This window comes from Anastrepha obliqua, chromosome 3 (assembly GCF_027943255.1).
Source record: "Anastrepha obliqua isolate idAnaObli1 chromosome 3, idAnaObli1_1.0, whole genome shotgun sequence".
Taxonomy (NCBI): Eukaryota; Metazoa; Arthropoda; class Insecta; order Diptera; family Tephritidae; genus Anastrepha; species Anastrepha obliqua.
The window spans coordinates 145,063,047-145,076,035 of NC_072894.1; the positions used below are offsets into that span (position 1 = coordinate 145,063,047).

The 12,989-nt window shown below is 34.5% G+C and overlaps 1 protein-coding gene across 3 annotated transcripts in view; it reads left to right on the forward strand.

Moving 5' to 3' along the window:
• The window catches only part of LOC129243092 (ecdysone-inducible protein E75), a 112,533-nt gene that overhangs the window by 70,092 nt on the left and 29,452 nt on the right, over positions 1-12,989 (forward strand). The window lies entirely within an intron of this gene.

Genomic DNA, 12,989 nt, shown 5'->3' on the forward strand with positions numbered 1-12,989 from the left:
TTAAACAACAGTTCTTCGCATTTTATAATTTAGGATTTAGAATAAAAAAATAATGAGAGCTCTGAATCAATATTTTCCAAAAACATGCATGGCATCTAGTACTATTTTAATGTAAAAAATGTCATTAAATTTCTTATCAACCTTCTAAATATATTGAACACAAACATGAATTTAGTGTTAATATGTACATATGTATGCATTACGAAAATAATAAGTAAATGCCAAAAAAGTTAAAGTGTATAAATATATTAAGTGCATACACATACATATATATGTATAATATGTATATATATTTTGAGTTTTATATACGTGCTTTATTTATCATTTTTAAGCTCCTTCCTATTAATATCTTCAGTAAGTATGTACATACATATTCAAATACAAAATACATTCATATACAAATATATGTACGCGGACGTAATTTATAATCAACAACCAATCGTTCAAACTCCATTTTTTTAAGTTCAAGGTTAAATTTTGGTTAAATAGTACTTTTCCTAGCAGACATACAAACCCCTCTAACACATCTGGCTCTCTTTCCTTGTTTTCGGCTATTTTCATAATACTGCTGCACACTCGTTTCTTCGCCATCATTATGCCGCAGACAAAACTAAATTCACACATACATAAATCTTTTACGAGCTCGAAATGGAGATACATAAGAGTGTGTTCGTATATTCATACATATGCCTATACATATATATCATAATTATTAGGCCGGTGAGCGCTGGGCTCATGCGCACGGGTGCCTCTTCATAGCAAGTAGTTTCGCTCTATCTTCGTGAAGTATTTAAAACCATTTAATTTAATTTGTGGATATGAATTGATTTCAAAAAATTTCGAATATTTATTGAGTATGTACCTTTGCCTTAAGGGTTTTTACTCGTATTTACACATACATATCTACGTGTGTATGTATTTCTTTTAAAATTAGAATTTTTTATTCTCATTGTACTTGTGTAATATATTCTACAATTTAAACTTCCCTAATGATGAATGAAGCTGGTCCAAGGTTAGTGAGACGGATTTAGTTTTAACGTTTCATATGAGGTAGGAAGCGTAAAACAGGTCTTCCCTCAATTAAATATTTGGAAAATCAGAGGCTGACTCTCTTGTATAAACTAGTTTTCTATATGCTCACATAAATGTGTGTGCATGTGCATGTGTGTGAATAATAAAGAAATCAAGTGAATGACTTGGACTGAAAGACCTTCGTGGTGTCTATTGACCTTTCTTTACTAGTTTTGCGCATGTTACTTCCTCTTTGGAAGCAAGTTGATTTGTTTCTTTAAAATGAGGTTCTTTTTGATACATTAAACTTGTTCATATCTAACGAAACACACGATTACGTGTTTATTTGTTCATAAAACTATATTTCGATTAAGAGAGGCGATTAACATACAGATATGTACATGCACATACATACATATGTACTCGTATATATTAATTAATATATTATTAAAAGGTCGTGAACATATTAGAAACAAATGTATGACGTACTTTGCGTGAAAGGTCAGCTCATAAACTTTTATTAAACTGATATAATTCATATGTTAAATATCATTAGTTTTTGTGGTGTTTGCGTAAGCATAGCAACGAAGTTCATTAATTTCATATGGCAAGAGACATGTTTGGAGTAAGACTCGGGAAAAGATCATTCCTAATATCAATAAGGAACAACACAAAAGAGCATTTCTACAAAATACTTGTATACTATACACGAAAGTGCCATGTCGAAAACAATTAATAAGTGTGTTAAAACAAAGGTATTGCCCGTTCTCCGAGACAGTCGAGCATGCAAAATAAGTCAAAGGACTCACACCTTAGTAGTTCAGCACGCAAAACAAAATTTCTAAAATTGCACCGTCGCAAATTTTTGAAGATTTAAAGTGTCCGTAAACGCTTGTTGAAAGTTTCCTTACGAAGTTGGCGTCCAGCACAAAGACCCAGGATATCTGTGAAAAACAAATTTCCTGAGATGAGTCTACGTTTAATTTAATAGGGAGCGATGGATTGTGTTATGTGGGAAATCTCGTTAATGAACGATGCGACCCTCGTATTGTAAGAACATAGTAAGGAACGGTGGAGTTATTATATTTTCGAGTTGTTGTTGTAAAATGAAATGTCCGAATCTCAACCTGGTTGAGAACTTTGGGAACTGGTTAATAGGTGAATAAATAAGAAATTCCGATTATCTCTTCATCACATCACAAGACTTTGCAATCAATTCCGCTGAAAACCATAGATTTACTCCAAGTAATAGGTTAGGTTAGGTAGTAATGGTTGCCCAGAGAGTGGGCCCACTTGGGCGAAAGAAGTTTGGTTCACCCATTGTGATTACTCCAAGTATTAATTTAGCATAATTTACATTTTGTTTTCAAAAAGTTGAATTTGTTTTGTTCACATATTTTTGGAGTTGTTATGAAAAACTTAAATATTTGTTTTTATAAGGATGGGTTTTGTTTAATTTGAAAACACTAAAAAAAAATACGCATACAAAACTAAGGTATTTGAGATAATTTGCGGGAAATTGAAAACTCAAGCGAGACCGTCTAAAATAGGTTCGAACCGTGCTGGGTGGAGGTAGGCAGTGGACATACTTATGTACATATGCTTGCCTTCTGTTGCAATATGTTCATTTCGTAGCGAATGTGCTTGTTTATTTTAGTCGCAATAGTTTGTTTCTACATGAGAGGCATTTGCACATTTATATGTATGTACATTCCTATATGCATACAAAAATATTTCTATTTGCCTCATTCTGTAGTTGTCAGCAGATTTTGTTAGTTTTGCCTCAGCGAGCGTGGCGGTAATTGACCAGGCTTGATGTTAATGAACTCATTCAATGCCAATTTTTTGTTATACAGCGCCAATACAAAAAGAGAATAGTGAGAATAGCAAGGGAATTTGTGAGTGGCGAAGAGAGAAAGATTTTGGAGAGGAAATCACACTTGCATACATACATATATGTAAACGTGTATAGTAATAGTGTGCTCCAGAGTTGGGTGCTCTCTTCCAAATTACACAATACTTTCCTGTACAGTGTACAATTAAATTTCCTTGCCTCCATTTTTACTGAAACTTAAAGTTTATAATTTCTTTATAATATGTGAACATAAGTATGTCATGCCATCCGAATTGACATCTGTAGCCTTGTAAGCATTGAATAGAAAATAAATTAATTACTCGTATAATTCTAAACGCACAATAACAAAGTAAATCCCCCTTTGATTATGTAAATGCCCATGAAAATGTATTTAGAGAACTGGCCGAGCTACTCCCTTTATTTGTGTTTTATCTACATATTTAAGTCTCCTACAATAGGAGCAGCCTACAGTTTTACACTCGGGGGTTTCAGAATTTTTTTCATTTTGATGATCATTTGATATTTCAAAATAATCGAATACATAACCCAATGAATGTCACGCACAAATCCACTTGACTACAGATATCGCAATTTTCTGCATACGAAAATATCCTTACATACATACATATGTACGTAATTCACCTCTAAAATAATTCATTGTTTAACCACATTTGATATGCGTTAAAATTGATTGAAAACTACTTAAGTTTAGTCTTGGCGGTAAAATTTTGCTTCAATAAGATATCCTGAATTATGCTTCACTACGTCACGTTAACGTTCAACTGCAGCGGATGGTACAGCATTGCATTCCCCTAGAACTACATATATTTTATGTAGATACTTATATATATATGTATATATAAATATTTGTGTGCGATTGCGAGGCATGTGAAGTTCGCAGCCCTGTTTTACTACAAAACAGTTCAATGCACTTACCGATATGTGTCATCAACCTTTTGCATTTATTTAGGTTAGGCACAGTGTTGCACAAAATGTGTTCAATTAAATAAATTCCCCGTGTACTCTCCAGAACACTAGGCAAAGACGAGAGAACGTATGTATGTACATAAGAGAGAGAGAGTTTTTAGCCGAAGCGAGCAATTGGGCAGATAATGTTTATCAAAGTTATGTGACGCACTTGTATGCGTGTATTTATGCGAGAGTATGCGCATATGAAAATGAAGGAATTAATTATATAGTGACAGCAATGAGGGAGCATGTATATTTATGTATGTATTTATATAAAGAGAAAATGCCTCAATGCGAAGTCTATCTGTACGCAAATGTAAAAATAAGTTAGAGTGCTCTCACTTATGTAGTAAGCTTATATTATTCTGCATATATTTAGGGGCAACAGTTGCCTTCATGCAAAATTAACAACTGGCATATGTTGTCCAAACTCCTTGAAGTATGCAACGAAATAAAAATTTTATTTTGTTTTAAGCTATAATAGTAATTACGAAATACAAACACACAACATATATATGTGTGTGTATCGTAATATACCGAAAAAATTAAAAAAGAGCATTATGGCGCATATGCAGTGGTTGTTTGGCTTTCACCACTTTCACAACAATTTGGCACCTTTTGTAAAGAAAAACTGCAGATTTCAATCGAATGCTACATAGAACGTATCGTTATTCGTTAACTGAACATTGCTCGTATTGTACGATAATAAGTAAATAAGTGTAAACTCCTACACATATAATATATAAGTACATATGTATGAGTAGTCGTTCAAGAGTCGTTAGTTGATGTTGTCATGCGGTCGACTGCAGACTCTTTCATACATACATATATTCAACATTGTTGCGACGTGCGAAAGTCATTGCACTGTGCGGTACTTTCATTGCAACTGCAGTACTAGTCGCAATTGCCGTGTCATACCTAACTGCAGTCGCTGCATTAGCCGTAGCCAGCCACTACAACAGCTAAATTTCTCGAAACAAATAGTGTCGGTAGGTGAGGTCCATGCCATCTTGTTGCCGATACTTTTAGCGGGCAATTTTCGTTAATTTTACGTTACTTCTCTATTAATTATCGTTAAAATACTTTATGTACATATTTTCATGCGAATATAGGTGACAGTTTAAATTTTGATGTACATATGCGCCCTGTATTACTTAATTTAAATAAATATACGAAATATTACTTCATAAAAACGACTTACTGCTGTTAAATGCTGTGTTCACTATAGAATATATTAGGCTTTAAAGTCATATACTAGCAATTGTTTTAAACCACCCAATTTGTCAGCAAGCGCTTCTGGATAGTTAGCACATAGTAGTAGATATGTATATATGTAAATATACATACATACACATGTACGAATCTAAATATTTTATTCTCACAATTTCTCAGTTCTTTCTATGCAAACTTTTTTGTATAATACAGCAAAAAAACGCGATTAAGTTGTACACACTCTTACGCATAAACTCATTTAAAGATACATACATGGCAACATTTATAGATATGCATCAATGTTTTTCGCGTTACTGCAGGTTAGTTCTGTGAAGCACACACTAATCCGCGTGCTGGTTAATTGCGTTTAACGAACTGCGGCTGATGCCTTTTAATGATTCTGCTTTATTGTAGTTACACGTGGCGACCACCGTAGTTGAATGGGATTGTGCAGGTTTATCATTCGGTAGGTTCCGGGCTTGGGCATGAAAGCACCAAATGGAAAAAAAGTTTTTTCTGATAGCGGTCCCATTTCGGCAATGGAAAAGCTGCGAGTGTATTTCTTCCATGAAAAAACTTCTATTTGATAAAAAACCGCCTGCCGTTCGGAGGTGGCGTAAAACCGCAGGACGTAGATCACAAATCGAAGGAAGAACTCGGACAAACATTTGCCAAAGCAAATTCCGCCAAAAATTTGAGTCAACATTATAAAACTAAATTTAAGCAATAAAAACAGAAGAGAAGTCTGGTATGTTTATAGCAACCAAATGAAAATACATTGAAAAATAAAGCAAAATAAAGAAATATTCATTGTGGAACTTTGTTTTGGTTTTTGTTATACCATGAACTATACTTTTAAAATAAATTAGTGAAATAAATTTCGAATGGAAAATATTGCGTTTATTATAAAAAGATGACAGCACGTACTTATGTGACCACAAGTCATATTCACATATGGAAGTATATACAAATCTTTATTTTTGCACATAATTCCGAGCAGCCCAATTGCAGTTTACTTGCGGTCTGAAAGGACAAGTTCCAGAACCGCACTAGAAAGGATCTCCGCCAGTGTTCTTCACTAATCCAAATTTTCGTAAGCCGTTGGGGCTTGTTAGATCTGCTGGCAGATCGTTATACATTTTTAAATCTTTATACTATAGTACAAATTTTCCCTTACTGTCTTTTTATAAGTGTGATTTCTTTTTCAAAACCTAAAATATTTTAATGCAGCCTTTATTTTTTGAAAATAGCTGTTCAGATCAATTATCCGAACCATAAAGAATCTTTCCAATCTCGGTAAAAGACGAAAATGAAGAAAACGTTTTTTCTAATAGCGGTCGCCCTTCGGCAGGCAATGGCAAACCTCTGAGTGTATTTCTGCCATAAAAAAGCTCCTCATAAAAACTATCTGCCGTTCGGAATCGGCTTGAAACTGTAGGTTCCTCCATTTGGGGACCAACATCAAGACGCACACCACAAATAGGAGGAGGAGCTCGGCCAAACACCCCAAGCAGGGTGTACGCACCACTAATATATACACATATATATATATATATATGCAGTATATATTATTACATTTTACCTATATATATATTACATTACATTTTACCCCACAAAATCGTCACCCTTGCATATGTGCATATTTGTTATTATGGTATCATATAGTACGTCTTTGCACACGTGCATTAGTGCGTCTGTGTGTACTTGCCTAGAAACACAGCGGAATTCTAATTCTAATTCTATGCAATGGTGAAATGCATGAAAGGAATGACCGATTTTATAGTTACAATAAAGCACCACCAAGTGAAGTGCAATCTATGGGTCTAGCTGTAAATCCCGTTTCTTCTCAAAATAGAAGTCAGTTCATTGGCTTAGTTGGCTGATGTGACGGCATTCCTGATTTGCATTACAATTGATACGAATAATTGCAGTTGCGTTATACAATATACATATGTACATACATACATTTGCATATTCTTACATGTGTATGTACGTATGTTACGTGAACAAACACAGTTATTACATTGGACATTGGTCATTTTAAATGCATATATATGTACATATGTCGGGCTGGGCTTGAATATTGTCCAATGGTATTGCAGCTAAACCCAAGTGAATGTTTAAGCAAACGGATGAGTATACATAAAACAATCCCTGCAGGGAGACGCACGAGTACCGAAATTTTCCGTTTCTTGTGAATTTATACTATACTATACACAACAAGCAAGTTTTACACAGGAGTACCAATTGTACTCCACTGCAGATTGCGTTGCTGCCACTTTCGCAATGGTCGATAAGATGAAGTAGTAGCGTCGCGAACTGGAGGGCCAATGCATGCAAACGCATTTTCTATTCTGTACTGAGACGTAGATGGACAAACTCATACTTGGGAATGGTTTTTTTATATCAGTTTTTTATTTAAAGACCCCTATGATGGCACTAAAACAAATTTTATAGAGTTTTTTAGTTTTACAATAGAAAAAGAACTGTGCTTAATAGATTTTTTATATGTAAATCAAGTTAAATCTGGTAAAACAACCAAAAACAATTAAGGTTTACAATATTTCAGAATTTTATTTTAACATTTTTATCTAATCATTTGAGCAAAAAATGCTATGAAAAGCATACACAGAAGATATGGCGAGAAAGGCCATTGGATATGGCAATAGATCTGCACGGCTATAGACAGACCTATGGTTTCTTGAAGGGCAGCAGTCTAGGAGAATCGCACCATAAATCAATTAGTAATAATTAAAGGGGCAAGCTTATAGAGACTTTCGTGTGTATGCATAACAGGTGCTATGGGTGCATGTCAGCATCAATCGGGAGTCATCTAGAACTCACAACTCTTCATATTCGTATCGAAAATCAGGCGAGGAGGGCTATCCTAAACAACCAAGCTATTATTTACTCAGGTGTTCATCAAAATTCGTATGAAATTTTTAGCAAGGAATTAGTTCCTGGCATTTCAATGTCATGATTCATGATAATACCGATGCTCAGTTTTATCAAACGCTTCAATATTGGACTGGGCAATAAAAAGACTTGGTCATGATAACATGATACATGAATGGATCTCTCACCGTGGGGGGGATGTCTGCAGTTCGGGGAAAAAGACTCGGAAGCGCTGGCAAGAATATAAATATATGTAATATATTTCAAGCGAAGGTCTACCCAAAAGAAAGATTAGCGATGACAAACTGAATATCTTAGGTCAGAACAACCAAGTACGTTTCCTATGGGTTCCAGGGAACATAGGAATGAAATGGCAAATAAATTCACCTGGATAAATAAACCATTAATAGGCCCAACGCGATTTTATTTCGTAGGAAAGGGCGTCTTCTTCTCTATAATTCTGGAAGTAGAGGAAAGTCAAAAAATATGATTATGGAACAATCTACCGAGTTTATCGCATTCAAAATCATTTGTAGGTAGCTTGAATTACCATCGAAAAACGTTCTATAAATACTTACCTCCTAATACAATGTATACATATGTAAATGTAAATGTATGTATGTACGCATGGATCTCGCAGAAAGGCAGACAAATGGGAAATGCAATTAATATCCTAAAATCGACATCAAAATAATTTTGTATACAAATTTGTTCTCAAAAATATTTTTGTTAACATATTGTAAGCAAGATGATTGACTTATACGTTTACTTATAATATTATACCCTTAATTAATTTTTTTTATTAGTTGTTACTAAGTTCTGCGCAGAGCGAAAATTTTCCTGTCGGGTTATAAACGATTCACAGAGAGTTGCTTTGGTTGATGCGCATGTGTTGCCTCTATTACAGCCTTTATTCGCTTCTCAGTGACCAGTTGCATTGGCGGTTGTATGTATGTATGTATGGATGGACATATGTATATGTATATGTATATCTATGTGTAATCTCGTGCTGTTTCGATGCATTCTTTCGTCATTTACAGCTGTGAGCAAAATCTGCAATGTGTTGGTGAGGTTACTGAACGGAGCCGACCTGGCTGAGCTACGCTTTTTGACGTTTTCTTTGGATTTCTTGCAGTCTTTTATAATTTATTGATAACCCTACGAGACTTCGACATTTGTAAACTCCTTAAGCACCACGAAATAGAATTTTGTTTTACTCAATACTGTCTAAGGTCATGATGTAACATAATTATAGATCTTTATGTATTGTATGCAATTATATACTTATGCTCTTTTGGGTATTTAGCCGAGATCCCCCTCCAATTTGTGGGGTAGGTCCCCCGCCGCATGCCGCCTTTTTAGGCCTTTATTGAAAGGAATGAAGTTTATTCGTTGAGTTTTTTATTAAAAATGTTGTTATAATTACCATTGCTTAGTGCTAGACTAAAAGATTTTTCCACAAAAGTCATGCTCACTTTTACTTCCAGCGCATGCCACCGATTATTCGGCGAATGGAACCCAGCTTGAAGGCAATCCCATATTAAATGACATACATATTTACTTACTATGTAACGCATCTTCTTAATCTTCTCGGCTGAATGCTATGCTGCTAGATTTGGGTGCATTGCCTGCTAAGTAGGTCAAAGCAAATAGCAACCCCCGGTAGGAAAGTAAAATTAGCACAATGAACGTAGCTGACACCACCTTGGGTATCGTCGTCATGTGGTGAGGGTGATGAGGGGTTCAAACGCAGAATGTTTGTTAATAAAGTTAACTGTCATCGTAATAATACAATGTAAAAGTTTAATACAAACAAGTAACCATAGTTAAAAAGTGTAGACTTTTTATGTGCGCTTATTTGAAGTTTCAAACTCAGTGATTTAAAACAAAATATAGTTCCTCTGAATTTATGTATGTGTGTATATATGTATATAAATATATGCACATATGTACATTTAATGTACTTTATCAGTACGGAGTTTCATGGGGTGAATGAGCTGAGATTCTCCTTATTAACTTCCACTCAATTCATTTACACTCTCCCATATAAGTGTGGAGACTCTCACACATATGCATTGATATATTCATGACTGTGATGAGTGTAGCAAGATATTTGTATATGTGTTTTGGTTTGAGAGACTCTCAAGCTCAACATGTAGTTGCAATTGCAAGAAATGTTATTTGCGGGTTATCTTGGCTAACGAGGTCGGAATGGAACTGTGTCCATCGTCGAGGTAAATGAACTCTGTCTGCCAGCTACACATGAATGCATTTGCATGGGGGACATAAAATATAGGTGTGTTCAAAAATTTGGCTATGTGGGGACTCATATTTACATGCATATATGTCCATATGAAAATATAAGAAAATCTGTGTATGTATGGGGAAACAACGTAAATGACGTCAATAGTGAAATTGTGACTTGTTTTAAGATTCTGAAACATTTACAGTGTGTGGTCAAGCAATTAGCACATCAATAAAAATTATCATTTTACACATTTATATTCATATACAAATGCATGTATGTATACAAAAATGTGGTTGCAAATCTCTAAGGTTTTAACACAATGTAATTGATAAATTTATGCGCAAGTAAGAACAAGTATGGCGCAAGTATGGCATAAAATAAGGGAGGAAATAAAAGATATTGGAATTGATAAATAAAACGATTCTTAAATAAACAATAAAATTGTATTTCATTAATAAAATAAAAATATATCATACTTATCATCCTCAGCGTGATATTTGCTTGGTTACCCACGGTATTCAACCAATGTGCATACATATACAATACATACATACAGCCATGGGCACATAAATAGCACACCTGGTATTTGTATGCAAAGAGTTAATTTATTACTTAACACAAACATTTAGCAGCATAAAAAAGGTGCAGTTTTGAGTTAAGCATTATATATTTCCATATTAAGAAACAAATTTAGAAAATGTAAACTCCATTTTCCTCTTAATTAGCGAAAGCTTCGATAATATGTCAAACAACAGGGAAACACAAATAGCGCCGACTGAAAATGGTTTAAATAAAGGGAAATGTTTAATAAAAAAAAATTGTAACGCTAAAAAAATGTTCAGCATGATAGTATTTTGTGCAATTTTAGAAAAGGTGGATTTTCTATTCACATTTTCTCATCTTCATCCTCTGCCTTCCAACATCTTTCCTTTGGTATACGGTAACATCCTTTCTAAGTTTCGTCCTATAAATCAAGAATTTTTTTTAAATTGTTACCTGCGATTTTTATTTTGACGAAATTCCATAAGCCTTCTATGAAATTATGGTTGGACTCTGCCATTTAAGCACCACAATTTTTTCTCTTTGAAGCCATTACTTCACTACCTCTGACGTGTGTTTTCGGAATATTGTCGCGCACAAATGCCCGGTTTAATGATAAAGACTCATAAAAAGGCTGCGTTTTATTCTAGAGTAAATATAATTACTGAAAATGCCCCATTTTGCCGTGAGCATTCTCATACTCTTGCATATTTCAGTATCGGGTTTTTATACAATCGTGCTAGTCATTGAGATATATTGGTTTTAAATTTGTGCTATTTATTTGTTTAAAGCTTATACCACATAGTTAGTTGATAGTTGAAAAATTCTTTGAAATTTAAATGAATTTGCAGGATAACAAATGCGCTGACGAAAAAATTTTTGTAGCTCATATACTATCTCCTACTATTATATTATTATATATATATACATATATACAATTAGCACTTAAACCTTTTTTTTGGGTGTTTAGTCGAGCTCTTATTCCTATTTGTGAGGTGCGTCTTGATTTTGTTCCACAAATGGACGGACCTACAGTTTTAAGCCGACTCCGAACGGCAGCTGTTTTCCTTGGAAGAGCTTTTCCATGGCAGAAATACACTCGGAGGACACTTGCCATTGCTCCTCCAAGAGGCGCCCGCCATTAGAAAAAACTGTTTCTTCATTTTGGTGTTTCACCGCAATTTCTACATTCGTTCTCCGAATGGTAATTACGCACCAACGCATTCCACTACGGCGGCCGTAGAAATCTTTAAAATATGACTTCATTAAACATACAAATGCTTCATTATAATCTTATGAAAATACAACTATTTTCAAATCTGGTTCCATCTCAAATGTATTTACTGTACGAAAGATGGCAAAGTGAAGATGAAAAGTCCTCTCACTTTCTTTGAAAACTTGTTTACAAGTATGAATGAGTGCAACTAGAAGGAGGAAACATATCGAGCATCGTCTCTGTACTATAAATCGCGGTCAATACTGGCGGTTGTACTGCTGCTAGCTACTGTTTCTCTTGCGCTAAGAGTTTATTCACATTGCAGCAGCATGCAAATGAGGGCAATTTAAACGTAAAAGAGGTAATGAATAATAACTCAAGTTTAAAAATACCTGATATATTTTTTACTAATCAAATTATACATGCGAATATATGTATGTACATACATATTTCCTTCTCTCCAAATTGGCGATTATTAGACGTACGATAAAAATTTCAAATATTATTTAAATCAGGTCAACTCTTATCCGACATAATTGAAATGATTTCAAACTGCGAAAAGTTTACCAGGATTGCAATGAAACTATCGATATTCGGTTTCAGTGTAGAGTAATAGTGCTAGTAACATGACTTTTAAATGCGATATTTCCGATTTCAGACACAGAATTCATCACCACCAGCAATATTACTAACGCCAAATGTTATTATATGGATTGACGTAGAGCAAAAAGTGATCAACAAATTCATAAAAGCGACTAAAACTAATTTTCTAGTTCTTTCTGCTGTATGAATAAATATTCATGCCACGAGTCTGTGCAGTGCGCACTTTACTATACGATTTTATGTCATTGACCGTTCGGCAGCTAAAGTGAACCCCAGTTGCATATTTCTACTATATGCCTCACCAACGTTTGCACCTTTCGCTCTGCGTTCTTCCTGAAGTGCATACTCGGTGCCTCTCACTTTAAAATGGCCGCGTAAACTTAGGACCAATGCTCTTATGCATATATACGTACAAATATAAATGAATATTTGAATGTATG